This window comes from Vigna unguiculata, chromosome 2 (assembly GCF_004118075.2).
Source record: "Vigna unguiculata cultivar IT97K-499-35 chromosome 2, ASM411807v1, whole genome shotgun sequence".
NCBI classification, from domain to species: domain Eukaryota; kingdom Viridiplantae; phylum Streptophyta; class Magnoliopsida; order Fabales; family Fabaceae; genus Vigna; species Vigna unguiculata.
This window is the reverse complement of record NC_040280.1, coordinates 10,249,712-10,265,242: the sequence shown is the minus strand read 5'-3', so window position 1 is coordinate 10,265,242 and position 15,531 is coordinate 10,249,712. Positions and strand designations below refer to the sequence as shown.

Genomic DNA, 15,531 nt, shown 5'->3' with positions numbered 1-15,531 from the left:
AAGAAAGCAAAAGAAGCTCTACAACAAGTGTTGTCAATATTATTTGAGTACAAGCCCAAGTTTGAAGGAGAAAAGACAAAAGTTGTAAATTGCATCGTGGCCCAAATGGAAGAGGACTAACGCGCCAGATTAATGCAGTTTCTTTTATTTAAATAAGGGCTCATTTGACATCTTAAGAACCAGCCTTGGAAGACTAAGAAGACCTTGCTGAATAATTTTTGATGACTTTTTGGCTGCCCCAATTTCAGTTATAATAAGCCATTAGGTAGTGGACAATTATAAGCTTGATTGGTTTATTATTAGCACTAGTGGGATATAATGAAAATTAATGGTCTTTTTGTAACCATAATGGTTAAAGCCTCTATATAAGCAGAACAATTTCTTATCAATGAAATCAAGTTAAGTTTTGTTCACGAATTCAATTTTCTATCTAATAGTAAGAGTGATTCTCCTAGTTCTTGAGTGATTGAAGAACCCTTGGCTGTATCAAAGGATTTTGCCATCCTTTGTGTGTTGCCTCCATTGGAAAGAGTGATTCTTTCCTTCCACGTTTAGATTCACCCCTTATTACTTTCTTCTTCACCCAATTTTCAAAAGAATACCTAATTTGCCCACAAAATTTCTCATCGTCATAACTAGTTCTAACCCTAAAAGAAAAAAAATCCTGTCAGCCCTTGTGCAATGAGATTCATATCAGTCCCTAATGCCTCAAATAAAGAGAACGTTCATCAAGATTGAGTGTTTTAAAATGAAGCCATGCCTATCCCAAAAGAAGATGACAAGAGTCCATGCAGCAATATCACATAACACTTCTTTCACACATTGCCCTGTACTGAATTTGATCCATGCTTGATTCGGGTGAAAGGTTGTTGGTAACTGGAGTTTCTCCACCAATCTTTGGCTCACAACATTGTTGTCGCTTCCGTAATCGAATGCAACTAAACATGTGTGGCCTTCGAATAAACACCTTGTATATAAAACATTCATTCCTATTCCAGATCTAGATAGCCAGGCTCTGAATACCAAATCATGTGAATCCAATTGGTTGGACTCGTTTTACTGATCTATCATGGTTGGAATGCTAATAAGCAAGAAATTTGAGAAATTATTTAAAATGAGAGAATGGAAACATACAAGAAGATGGAGCGGAAATTGATACACATCACACTTCCAAAAATGGAAGATAAGCCTAAGAGCTTAAACACACAAAGGGACAAACAAACTTTGATAAAACTCAGGGATTCTTGAATCACTTCAGAACTTAGGAGATTCACTCTCACTAAGATAGATGAGAGAAAACTCTTATATTTTCTGAATAAAACTCAGCTTGCTTTCATTGATGAAAATGGTCAACTTATACAGGAGCTTTAACCGTCAGAATTAGCAAAGACACATAAATTTCAGTTACATCCCACTTAAAGCTATTGATAATCCACTCAAGCTAACAATAATCCACTACTTAATGGTTGATTGTAACTGAAATTAAGGCTACCAAAGACAAGAGTCCATGGGAGCAATATCACATAACACTTCTTTCACACGTTGCACTTTACTGAATTTGATCCATGCTTAATTCGTGTGAAAGGTTGTTGGTAACTGGAGTTTCTCCACCTATCTTTGGTTCACAACATTGTTGTCGCTTCCTTAATCGAATGCAACTAAACATGCGTGACCTTCGATTAAACTCCTTGTATAAAAAACTTTCATTCCTATCCAAAATCTAGATAGCAAGGCTCTGAATACCAAATGATGTGAATCCAGACGGTTGGATTCATTTTACTAATCTATCAAGGTTGGAATGCTAATAAGCAATAAATTTGAGAAATGATTTAAAATGAGAGAATCGAAACATACAAGAAGATGGAGCGGAAATTGATACACATCACACTTCCAAAAATGGAAGATAAGCCTAAGAGCTTAAACACACCAAGGGACAATCGAACTTTGATAAAACTCAGGGATTCTTGAATCACTTAAGAACTTAGGAGAATCACTCTCACTATGGTAGATGAGAGAAAACTCTTTTATTTTCTGAATAAAACTCAGCTTGCTTTCATTGATGAAAATGGTCAACTTATACAGGAGCTTTAACCGTCAGAATTAGTAAAGACACATAAATTTCAGTTACAACCCACTTAAAGCTATTGATAATCCACTCAAGCTAACAATGATCCACTACTTAATGGTTGATCGTAACTGAAATTAAGGCTACCAAAGACAAGAGTCCATGGGAGCAATATCAGATAACACTTCTTTCACACATTGCACTTTACTGAATTTGATCCATGCTTTTTTCGTGTGAAAGGTTGTTGGTAACTGGAGTTTCTCCACCTATCTTTGGATCACAACATTGTTGTCGCTTCCTTAATCGAATGCAACTAAACATGCGTGACCTTCGATTAAACACCTTGTATAATAAACCTTCATTCCTATTCCAAATCTAGATAGCAAGGCTCTGAATACCAAATGATGTGAATCCAGACGGTTGGATTCATTTTACTGATTTATCAAGGTTGGAATGCTAATAAGCAAGAAATTTGAGAAATGATTTAAAACGAGAGAATGGAAACATACAAGAAGATGGAGCGGAAATTGATACACATCACACTACCAAAAATGGAAGATAAGCCTAAAAGCTTAAACACACAAAGGGACAAACGAACTTTGATAAAACTCAGGGATTCTTGAATCACTTAAAAACTTAGGAGAATCACTCTCACTAAGATAGATGAGAGAAAACTCTTATATTTTCTGAATAAAACTCAGCTTGCTTTCATTGATGAAAATGGTTCAGCTTATAGAGGAGCTTTAACCGTCAGCATTTCAAAACACACATAAATTTCAACTGCAACACACTTAAATCTATTGATAATCCACTCAAGCTAACAATTATCCACTACTTAATGGTTGATTGTAACTTAAATTAAGGCTACCAAAGACAAGAGTCGATGGGAGCAATATCACATAACACTTCTTTCACATGTTGCCCTGTACTGAATTTGATCCATGCTTGATTCGTGTGAAAGGTTGTTGGTAACTGGAGTTTCTCCACCTATCTTTGGCTCACAACATTGTTGTCGCTTCCTTAATCGAATGCAACTAAACATGCGTGACCTTCGATTAAACACCTTGTATAATAAACTTTCATTCCTATTCCAAATCTAGATAGCAATGCTCTGAATACCAAATGATGTGAATCCAGACGGTTGGATTCATTTTACTGATCTATCAAGGTTGGAATACTAATAAGCAAGAAATTTGAGAAATGATTTAAAACGAGAGAATGGAAACATACAAGAAGACGGAGCGAAAATTGATACACATCACACTTCCAAAAATGGAAGATAAGCCTAAGAGCTTAAACACACAAAGGGACAAACAAACTTTGATAAAACTCAGGGATTCTTGAATCACTCAAGAACTTAGGAGAATCACTCTCACTAAGATAGATGAGAGAAAAGTCTTATATTTTCTGAATAAAACTCAGCTTGCTTTCATTGATGAAAATGGTCAACTTATACAGGAGCTTTAACCGTCAGAATTAGCAAAGACACATGAACTTCAGTTACAACCCACTTAAAGCTATTGATAATCCACTCAAGCTAACATTGATCCACTACTTAATGGTTGATTGTAACTGAAATTAAGGCTACCAAAGACAAGAGTCCATGGGAGCAATATCACATAACACTTCTTTCACATGTTGCACTTTACTGAATTTGATCCATGCTTGATTCGAGTGAATGGTTGTTGGTAACTGGAGTTTCTCCACCTATCTTTGGCTCACAACATTGTTGTCGCTTCCTTAATCGAATGCAACTAAACATGCGTGACCTTCGATTAAACACCTTGTATAATAAACTTTCATTCCTATTCGAAATCTAGATAGCCAGGCTCTGAATACCAAATGATGTGAATTGAGACGGTTGGAATCATTTTACTGATCTATGAAGGTTGGAATGCTAATAAGCAACAAATTTGAGAAATGATTTAAAACGGGAGAATGGAAACATACAAGAAGATGGAGCGAAAATTGGTACACATCACACTTCCAAGAATGGAAGATAAGCCTAAGAGTTTAAACACACAAAGGGACAAACGACCTTTGATAAAACTCAGGGATTCTTGAATCACTTAAGAACTTAGGAGAATCACTCTCACTAAGATAGATGAGAGAAAACTCTTATATTTACTGAATAAAACTGAGCTTACTTTCATTGATGAAAATGGTTCAGCTTATATAAGACCTTTAACCGTCAGCATTTCAAAAGACTCATAAATTTCAATTGCAACCCACTTAAATCTATTGATAATCCACTCAAGCTAACAATGATCCACTACTTAATGGTTGATTGTAACTGAAATTAAGGCTACCAAAGACAAGAGTCCATGGGAGCAATATCACATAAGACTTCTTTCACATGTTGCCCTGTATTGAATTTGATCCATGCTTGATTCGTGTGAAAGGTTGTTGGTAACTGGAGTTTCTCCACCTATCTTTGGCTCACAACATTGTTGTCGCTTCCTTAATCGAATGCAACTAAACATGCGTGACCTTCGATTAAACACCTTGTATAATAAACTTTCATTCCTATTCCAAATCTAGATAGCAATGCTCTGAATACCAAATGATGTGAATCCAGACGGTTGGATTCATTTTACTGATCTATCAAGGTTGGAATGCTAATAAGCAACAAATTTGAGAAATGATTTAAAACGAGAGAATGGAAACATACAAGAAGATGAAGCGGAAATTGATACACATCACACTTCCAAAAATGGAAGATAAGCCTAAGAGCTTAAACACACAAAGGGACAAACAAACTTTGATAAAACTCAGGGATTCTTGAATCACTTCAGAACTTAGGAGATTCACTCTCACTAAGATAGATGAGAGAAAAGTCTTATATTTTCTGAATAAAACTCAGCTTGCTTTCATTGATGAAAATGGTCAACTTATACAAGAGCTTTAACCGTCAGAATTAGCAAAGACACATGAACTTCAGTTACAACCCACTTAAAGCTATTGATAATCCACTCAAGCTAACATTGATCCACTACTTAATGGTTGATTGTAACTGAAATTAAGGCTACCAAAGACAAGAGTCCATGGGAGCAATATCACATAACACTTCTTTCACATGTTGCACTTTACTGAATTTGATCCATGCTTGATTCGAGTGAATGGTTGTTGGTAACTGGAGTTTCTCCACCTATCTTTGGCTCACAACATTGTTGTCGCTTCCTTAATCGAATGCAACTAAACATGCGTGACCTTCGATTAAACACCTTGTATAATAAACTTTCATTCCTATTCGAAATCTAGATAGCCAGGCTCTGAATACCAAATGATGTGAATTGAGACGGTTGGAATCATTTTACTGATCTATGAAGGTTGGAATGCTAATAAGCAACAAATTTGAGAAATGATTTAAAACGGGAGAATGGAAACATACAAGAAGATGGAGCGAAAATTGGTACACATCACACTTCCAAGAATGGAAGATAAGCCTAAGAGTTTAAACACACAAAGGGACAAACGACCTTTGATAAAACTCAGGGATTCTTGAATCACTTAAGAACTTAGGAGAATCACTCTCACTAAGATAGATGAGAGAAAACTCTTATATTTACTGAATAAAACTGAGCTTACTTTCATTGATGAAAATGGTTCAGCTTATATAAGACCTTTAACCGTCAGCATTTCAAAAGACTCATAAATTTCAATTGCAACCCACTTAAATCTATTGATAATCCACTCAAGCTAACAATGATCCACTACTTAATGGTTGATTGTAACTGAAATTAAGGCTACCAAAGACAAGAGTCCATGGGAGCAATATCACATAAGACTTCTTTCACATGTTGCCCTGTATTGAATTTGATCCATGCTTGATTCGTGTGAAAGGTTGTTGGTAACTGGAGTTTCTCCACCTATCTTTGGCTCACAACATTGTTGTCGCTTCCTTAATCGAATGCAACTAAACATGCGTGACCTTCGATTAAACACCTTGTATAATAAACTTTCATTCCTATTCCAAATCTAGATAGCAATGCTCTGAATACCAAATGATGTGAATCCAGACGGTTGGATTCATTTTACTGATCTATCAAGGTTGGAATGCTAATAAGCAACAAATTTGAGAAATGATTTAAAACGAGAGAATGGAAACATACAAGAAGATGGAGCGGAAATTGATACACATCACACTTCCAAAAATGGAAGATAAGCCTAAGAGCTTAAACACACAAAGGGACAAACAAACTTTGATAAAACTCAGGGATTCTTGAATCACTTCAGAACTTAGGAGATTCACTCTCACTAAGATAGATGAGAGAAAAGTCTTATATTTTCTGAATAAAACTCAGCTTGCTTTCATTGATGAAAATGGTCAACTTATACAGGAGCTTTAACCGTCAGAATTAGCAAAGACACATGAACTTCAGTTACAACCCACTTAAAGCTATTGATAATCCACTCAAGCTAACATTGATCCACTACTTAATGGTTGATTGTAACTGAAATTAAGGCTACCAAAGACAAGAGTCCATGGGAGCAATATCACATAACACTTCTTTCACATGTTGCACTTTACTGAATTTGATCCATGCTTGATTCGAGTGAATGGTTGTTGGTAACTAGAGTTTCTCCACCTATCTTTGGCTCACAACATTGTTGTCGCTTCCTTAATCGAATGCAACTAAACATGCGTGACCTTCGATTAAACACCTTGTATAATAAACTTTCATTCCTATTCGAAATCTAGATAGCCAGGCTCTGAATACCAAATGATGTGAATTGAGACGGTTGGAATCATTTTACTGATCTATGAAGGTTGGAATGCTAATAAGCAACAAATTTGAGAAATGATTTAAAACGGGAGAATGGAAACATACAAGAAGATGGAGCGAAAATTGGTACACATCACACTTCCAAGAATGGAAGATAAGCCTAAGAGTTTAAACACACAAAGGGACAAACGACCTTTGATAAAACTCAGGGATTCTTGAATCACTTAAGAACTTAGGAGAATCACTCTCACTAAGATAGATGAGAGAAAACTCTTATATTTACTGAATAAAACTGAGCTTACTTTCATTGATGAAAATGGTTCAGCTTATATAAGACCTTTAACCGTCAGCATTTCAAAAGACTCATAAATTTCAATTGCAACCCACTTAAATCTATTGATAATCCACTCAAGCTAACAATGATCCACTACTTAATGGTTGATTGTAACTGAAATTAAGGCTACCAAAGACAAGAGTCCATGGGAGCAATATCACATAAGACTTCTTTCACATGTTGCCCTGTATTGAATTTGATCCATGCTTGATTCGTGTGAAAGGTTGTTGGTAACTGGAGTTTCTCCACCTATCTTTGGCTCACAACATTGTTGTCGCTTCCTTAATCGAATGCAACTAAACATGCGTGACCTTCGATTAAACACCTTGTATAATAAACTTTCATTCCTATTCCAAAGCTAGATAGCAATGCTCTGAATACCAAATGATGTGAATCCAGACGGTTGGATTCATTTTACTGATCTATCAAGGTTGGAATGCTAATAAGCAACAAATTTGAGAAATGATTTAAAACGAGAGAATGGAAACATACAAGAAGATGGAGCGGAAATTGATACACATCACACTTCCAAAAATGGAAGATAAGCCTAAGAGCTTAAACACACAAAGGGACAAACAAACTTTGATAAAACTCAGGGATTCTTGAATCACTTCAGAACTTAGGAGATTCACTCTCACTAAGATAGATGAGAGAAAAGTCTTATATTTTCTGAATAAAACTCAGCTTGCTTTCATTGATGAAAATGGTCAACTTATACAGGAGCTTTAACCGTCAGAATTAGCAAAGACACATGAACTTCAGTTACAACCCACTTAAAGCTATTGATAATCCACTCAAGCTAACATTGATCCACTACTTAATGGTTGATTGTAACTGAAATTAAGGCTACCAAAGACAAGAGTCCATGGGAGCAATATCACATAACACTTCTTTCACATGTTGCACTTTACTGAATTTGATCCATGCTTGATTCGAGTGAATGGTTGTTGGTAACTGGAGTTTCTCCACCTATCTTTGGCTCACAACATTGTTGTCGCTTCCTTAATCGAATGCAACTAAACATGCGTGACCTTCGATTAAACACCTTGTATAATAAACTTTCATTCCTATTCGAAATCTAGATAGCCAGGCTCTGAATACCAAATGATGTGAATTGAGACGGTTGGAATCATTTTACTGATCTATGAAGGTTGGAATGCTAATAAGCAACAAATTTGAGAAATGATTTAAAACGGGAGAATGGAAACATACAAGAAGATGGAGCGAAAATTGGTACACATCACACTTCCAAGAATGGAAGATAAGCCTAAGAGTTTAAACACACAAAGGGACAAACGACCTTTGATAAAACTCAGGGATTCTTGAATCACTTAAGAACTTAGGAGAATCACTCTCACTAAGATAGATGAGAGAAAACTCTTATATTTACTGAATAAAACTCAGCTTACTTTCATTGATGAAAATGGTCAACTTATACAGGAGCTTTAACCGTCAGAATTAGCAAAGACACATGAACTTCAGTTACAACCCACTTAAAGCTATTGATAATCCACTCAAGCTAACATTGATCCACTACTTAATGGTTGATTGTAACTGAAATTAAGGCTACCAAAGACAAGAGTCCATGGGAGCAATATCACATAACACTTCTTTCACACGTTGCACTTTACTGAATTTGATCCATGCTTGATTCGTGTGAAAGGTTGTTGGTAACTGGAGTTTCTCCACCTATCTTTGGATCACAACATTGTTGTCGCTTCCTTAATCGAATGCAACTAAACATGCGTGACCTTCGATTAAACACCTTGTATAATAAACTTTCATTCCTATTCCAAATCTAGATAGCAATGCTCTGAATACCAAATGATGTGAATCCAGACGGTTGGATTCATTTTACTGATCTATCAAGGTTGGAATACTAATAAGCAAGAAATTTGAGAAATGATTTAAAACGAGAGAATGGAAACATACAAGAAGATGGAGCGAAAATTGATACACATCACACTTCCAAAATTGAAGATAAGCCTAAGAGCTTAAACACACAAAGGGACAAACAAACTTTGATAAAACTCAGGGATTCTTGAATCACTCAAGAACTTAGGAGAATCACTCTCACTAAGATAGATGAGAGAAAAGTCTTATATTTTCTGAATAAAACTCAGCTTGCTTTCATTGATGAAAATGGTCAACTTATACAGGAGCTTTAACCGTCAGAATTAGCAAAGACACATGAACTTCAGTTACAACCCACTTAAAGCTATTGATAATCCACTCAAGCTAACATTGATCCACTACTTAATGGTTGATTGTAACTGAAATTAAGGCTACCAAAGACAAGAGTCCATGGGAGCAATATCACATAACACTTCTTTCACACGTTGCACTTTACTGAATTTGATCCATGCTTGATTCGTGTGAAAGGTTGTTGGTAACTGGAGTTTCTCCACCTATCTTTGGCTCACAACATTGTTGTCGCTTCCTTAATCGAATGCAACTAAACATGCGTGACCTTCGATTAAACACCTTGTATAATAAACTTTCATTCCTATTCCAAATCTAGATAGCAATGCTCTGAATACCAAATGATGTGAATCCAGACGGTTGGATTCATTTTACTGATCTATCAAGGTTGGAATACTAATAAGCAAGAAATTTGAGAAATGATTTAAAACGAGAGAATGGAAACATACAAGAAGATGGAGCGAAAATTGATACACATCACACTTCCAAAAATTGAAGATAAGCCTAAGAGCTTAAACACACAAAGGGACAAACAAACTTTGATAAAACTCAGGGATTCTTGAATCACTCAAGAACTTAGGAGAATCACTCTCACTAAGATAGATGAGAGAAAAGTCTTATATTTTCTGAATAAAATTCAGCTTGCTTTCATTGATGAAAATGGTCAACTTATACAGGAGCTTTAACCGTCAGAATTAGCAAAGACACATGAACTTCAGTTACAACCCACTTAAAGCTATTGATAATCCACTCAAGCTAACATTGATCCACTACTTAATGGTTGATTGTAACTGAAATTAAGGCTACCAAAGACAAGAGTCCATGGGAGCAATATCACATAACACTTCTTTCACACGTTGCACTTTACTGAATTTGATCCATGCTTTTTTCGTGTGAAAGGTTGTTGGTAACTGGAGTTTCTCCACCTATCTTTGGATCACAACATTGTTGTCGCTTCCTTAATCGAATGCAACTAAACATGCGTGACCTTCGATTAAACACCTTGTATAATAAACTTTCATTCCTATTCAAAATCTAGATAGCAATGCTCTGAATACCAAATGATGTGAATTGAGACGGTTGGAATCATTTTACTGATCTATGAAGGTTGGAATGCTAATAAGCAACAAATTTGAGAAATGATTTAAAACGGGAGAATGGAAACATAAAAGAAGATGGAGCGAAAATTGGTACACATCACACTTCCAAGAATGGAAGATAAGCCTAAGAGTTTAAACACACAAAGGGACAAACGACCTTTGATAAAACTCAGGGATTCTTGAATCACTTAAGAACTTAGGAGAATCACTCTCACTAAGATAGATGAGAGAAAACTCTTATATTTACTGAATAAAACTCAGCTTACTTTCATTGATGAAAATGGTTCACTTATACAGGAGCTTTAACCGTCAGAATTAGCAAAGACACATGAACTTCAAGTTACAACCCACTTAAAGCTATTGATAATCCACTCAAGCTAACATTGATCCACTACTTAATGGTTGATTGTAACTGAAATTAAGGCTACCAAAGACAAGAGTCCATGGGAGCAATATCACATAACACTTCTTTCACACGTTGCACTTTACTGAATTTGATCCATGCTTGATTCGTGTGAAAGGTTGTTGGTAACTGGAGTTTCTCCACCTATCTTTGGATCACAACATTGTTGTCGCTTCCTTAATCGAATGCAACTAACATGCGTGACCTTCGATTAAACACCTTGTATAATAAACTTTCATTCCTATTCAAAATCTAGATAGCAATGCTCTGAATACCAAATGATGTGAATTGAGACGGTTGGAATCATTTTACTGATCTATGAAGGTTGGAATGCTAATAAGCAACAAATTTGAGAAATGATTTAAAACGGGAGAATGGAAACATAAAGAAGATGGAGCGAAAATTGGTACACATCACACTTCCAAGAATGGAAGATAAGCCTAAGAGTTTAAACACACAAAGGGACAAACGACCTTTGATAAAACTCAGGGATTCTTGAATCACTTAAGAACTTAGGAGAATCACTCTCACTAAGATAGATGAGAGAAAACTCTTATATTTACTGAATAAAACTCAGCTTACTTTCATTGATGAAAATGGTCAACTTATACAGGAGCTTTAACCGTCAGAATTAGCAAAGACACATGAACTTCAGTTACAACCCACTTAAAGCTATTGATAATCCACTCAAGCTAACATTGATCCACTACTTAATGGTTGATTGTAACTGAAATTAAGGCTACCAAAGACAAGAGTCCATGGGAGCAATATCACATAACACTTCTTTCACACGTTGCACTTTACTGAATTTGATCCATGCTTGATTCGTGTGAAAGGTTGTTGGTAACTGGAGTTTCTCCACCTATCTTTGGATCACAACATTGTTGTCGCTTCCTTAATCGAATGCAACTAAACATGCGTGACCTTCGATTAAACACCTTGTATAATAAACTTTCATTCCTATTCAAAATCTAGATAGCCAGGCTCTGAATACCAAATGATGTGAATTGAGATGGTTGGAATCATTTTACTGATCTATGAAGGTTGGAATGCTAATAAGCAACAAATTTTGAGAAATGATTTAAAACGGGAGAATGGAAACATACAAGAAGATGGAGCGAAAATTGGTACACATCACACTTCCAAGAATGGAAGATAAGCCTAGAGGTTTAAACACACAAAGGGACAAACGACCTTTGATAAAACTCAGGGATTCTTGAATCACTTAAGAACTTAGGAGAATCACTCTCACTAAGATAGATGAGAGAAAACTCTTATATTTTCTGAATAAAACTCAGCTTACTTTCATTGATGAAAATGGTTCAGCTTATATAAGACCTTTAACCGTCAGCATTTCAAAAGACTCATAAATTTCATTGCAACCCACTTAAATCTATTGATAATCCACTCAAGCTAACAATGATCCACTACTTAATGGTTGATTGTAACTGAAATTAAGGCTACCAAAGACAAGAGGTCCATGGGAGCAATATCACATAAGACTTCTTTCACATGTTGCCCTGTATTGAATTTGATCCATGCTTGATTCGTGTGAAAGGTTGTTGGTAACTGGAGTTTCTCCACCTATCTTTGGCTCACAACATTGTTGTCGCTTCCTAATCGAATGCAACTAAACATGCGTGACTTCGATTAAACACCTTGTATAATAAACTTTCATTCCTATTCCAAATCTAGATAGCAATGCTCTGAATACCAAATGATGTGAATCCAGACGGTTGGATTCATTTTACTGATCTATCAAGGTTGGAATGCTAATAAGCAACAAATTTAGAAATGATTTAAAACGAGAGAATGGAAACATACAAGAAGATGGAGCGGAAATTGATACACATCACACTTCCAAAAATGGAAGATAAGCCTAAGAGCTTAAACACACAAAGGGACAAACAACTTTGATAAAAGTCAGGGATTCTTGAATCACTCAGAACTTAGGAGATTCACTCTCACTAAGATAGATGAGAGAAAACTCTTATATTTTCTGAATAAATCTCAGCTTGCTTTCATTGATGAAAATGGTCAACTTATACAGGAGCTTTAACCGTCAGAATTAGCAAAGACACATAAATTTCAGTTACTCCCACTTAAAGCTATTGATAATCCACTCAAGCTAACAATAATCCACTACTTAATGGTTGATTGTAACTGAAATTAAGGTACCAAGACAAGAGTCCATGGAGCAATATCACATAACACTCCTTTCACACGTTGCACTTACTGAATTTGATCCATGCTTATTCGTGTGAAAGGTTGTTGGTAACTGGAGTTTCTCCACCTATCTTTGGTTCACAACATTGTTGTCGCTTCCTTAATCGAATGCAACTAAACATGCGTGACCTTCGATTAAACTCCTTGTATAATAACTTTCATTCCTATCCAAATCTAGATAGCAGGCTCTGAATACCAAATGATGTGAATCCAGACGGTTGGATTAATTTACTAATCTATCAAGGTTGGAATGCTAATAAGCAACAAATTTGAGAAATGATTTAAAATGAGAGAATCGAAACATACAAGAAGATGGAGCGAAAATTGATACACATCACACTTCCAAAAATGGAAGATAAGCCTAAGAGCTTAAACACACAAGGGACAAACGAACTTTGATAAAACTCAGGGATTCTTGAATCACTCAAGAACTTAGGAGAATTCACTCTCACTAAGATAGATGAGAGAAAAGTCTTATATTTTCTGAATAAAACTCAGCTTGCTTTCATTGATGAAAATGGTCAACTTATAAGGAGCTTTAACCGTCAGAATTAGCAAAGACACATGAACTTCAGTTACAACCCACTTAAAGCTATTGATAATCCACTCAAGCTAACATTGATCCACTACTTAATGGTTGATTGTAACTGAAATTAAGGCTACCAAAGACAAGAGTCCATGGGAGCAATATCACATAACACTTCTTTCACACGTTGCCTGTACTGAATTTGATCCATGCTTGATTCGTGTGAAAGGTTGTTGGTAACTGGAGTTTCTCCACCTATCTTTGGCTCACAACATTGTTGTCGCTTCCTTAATCGAATGCAACTAAACATGCGTGACCTTCGATTAAACACCTTGTATAATAAACTTTCATTCCTATTCCAAATCTAGATAGCAAGGCTCTGAATACCAAATGATGTGAATCCAGACGGTTGGATTCATTTTACTGATCTATCAAGGTTGGAATGCTAATAAGCAAGAAATTTGAGAAATGATTTAAAACGAGAGAATGGAAACATACAAGAAGATGGAGCGGAAATTGATACACATCACACTTCCAAAATGGAAGATAAGCCTAAGAGTTTAAACACAAAGGGACAAACAACTTTGATAAAACTCAGGGATTCTTGAATCACTCAAGAACTTAGGAGAATCACTCTCACTAAGATAGATATGAGAGAAAACTCTTATATTTTCTGAATAAAACTCAGCTTGCTTTCATTGATGAAAATGGTTCAGCTTATATAGGAGCTTTAACCGTCAGAATTAAAAGACACATAAATTTCAATTACAACCCACTTAAAGCTATTGATAATCCACTCAAGCTAACAATGATCCACTACTTAATGGTTGATTGTAACTGAAATTAAGGCTACCAAAGACAAGAGTCCATGGGAGCAATATCACATAACACTTCTTTCACACGTTGCCTGTACTGAATTTGATCCATGCTTGATTCGTGTGAAAGGTTGTTGGTAACTGGAGTTTCTCCACCAATCTTTGGCTCACAACATTGTTGTCGCTTCCTTAATCGAATGCAACTAAACATGCGTGACCTTCGATTAAACACCTTGTATAATAAACTTTCATTCCTATTCCAAATCTAGATAGCAAGGCTCTGAATACCAAATGATGTGAATCCAGACGGTTGGATTCATTTTACTGATCTATCAAGGTTGGAATGCTAATAAGCAACAAATTTGAGAAATGATTTAAAACGAGAGAATGGAAACATACAAGAAGATGGAGCGGAAATTGATACACATCACACTTCCAAAATGGAAGATAAGCCTAAGAGTTTAAACACACAAAGGGACAAAAACTTTGATAAAACTCAGGGATTCTTGAATCACTTAAGAACTTAGGAGAATCACTCTCACTAAGATAGATGAGAGAAAACTCTTATATTTTCTGAATAAAACTCAGCTTGCTTTCATTGATGAAAATGGTCAACTTATACAGGAGCTTTAACCGTCAGAATTAGCAAAGACACATAAATTTCAGTTACAACCCACTTAAAGCTATTGATAATCCACTCAAGCTAACATGATCCACTACTTAATGGTTGATTGTAACTGAAATTAAGGCTACCAAAGACAAGAGTCCATGGGAGCAATATCACATAACACTTCTTTCACACGTTGCACTTTACTGAATTTGATCCATGCTTGATTCGTGTGAAAGGTTGTTGGTAACTGGAGTTTCTCCACCTATCTTTGGATCACAACATTGTTGTCGCTTCCTTAATCGAATGCAACTAAACATGCGTGACCTTCGATTAAACACCTTGTATAATAAACTTTCATTCCTATTCCAAATCTAGATAGCAAGGCTCTGAATACCAAATGATGTGAATCCAGACGGTTGGATTCATTTTACTGATCTATCAAGGTTGGAATGCTAATAAGCAACAAAATTTGAGAAATGATTTAAAACGGAGAATGGAAACATAACAAGAAGATGGAGCGAAA

At 35.8% G+C, this 15,531-nt stretch overlaps 1 pseudogene; it reads left to right on the top strand.

Annotated features, from left to right (window-relative positions):
* Nucleotides 1–15,531, top strand: part of LOC114174448 — a 35,827-nt pseudogene that overhangs the window by 18,188 nt on the left and 2,108 nt on the right.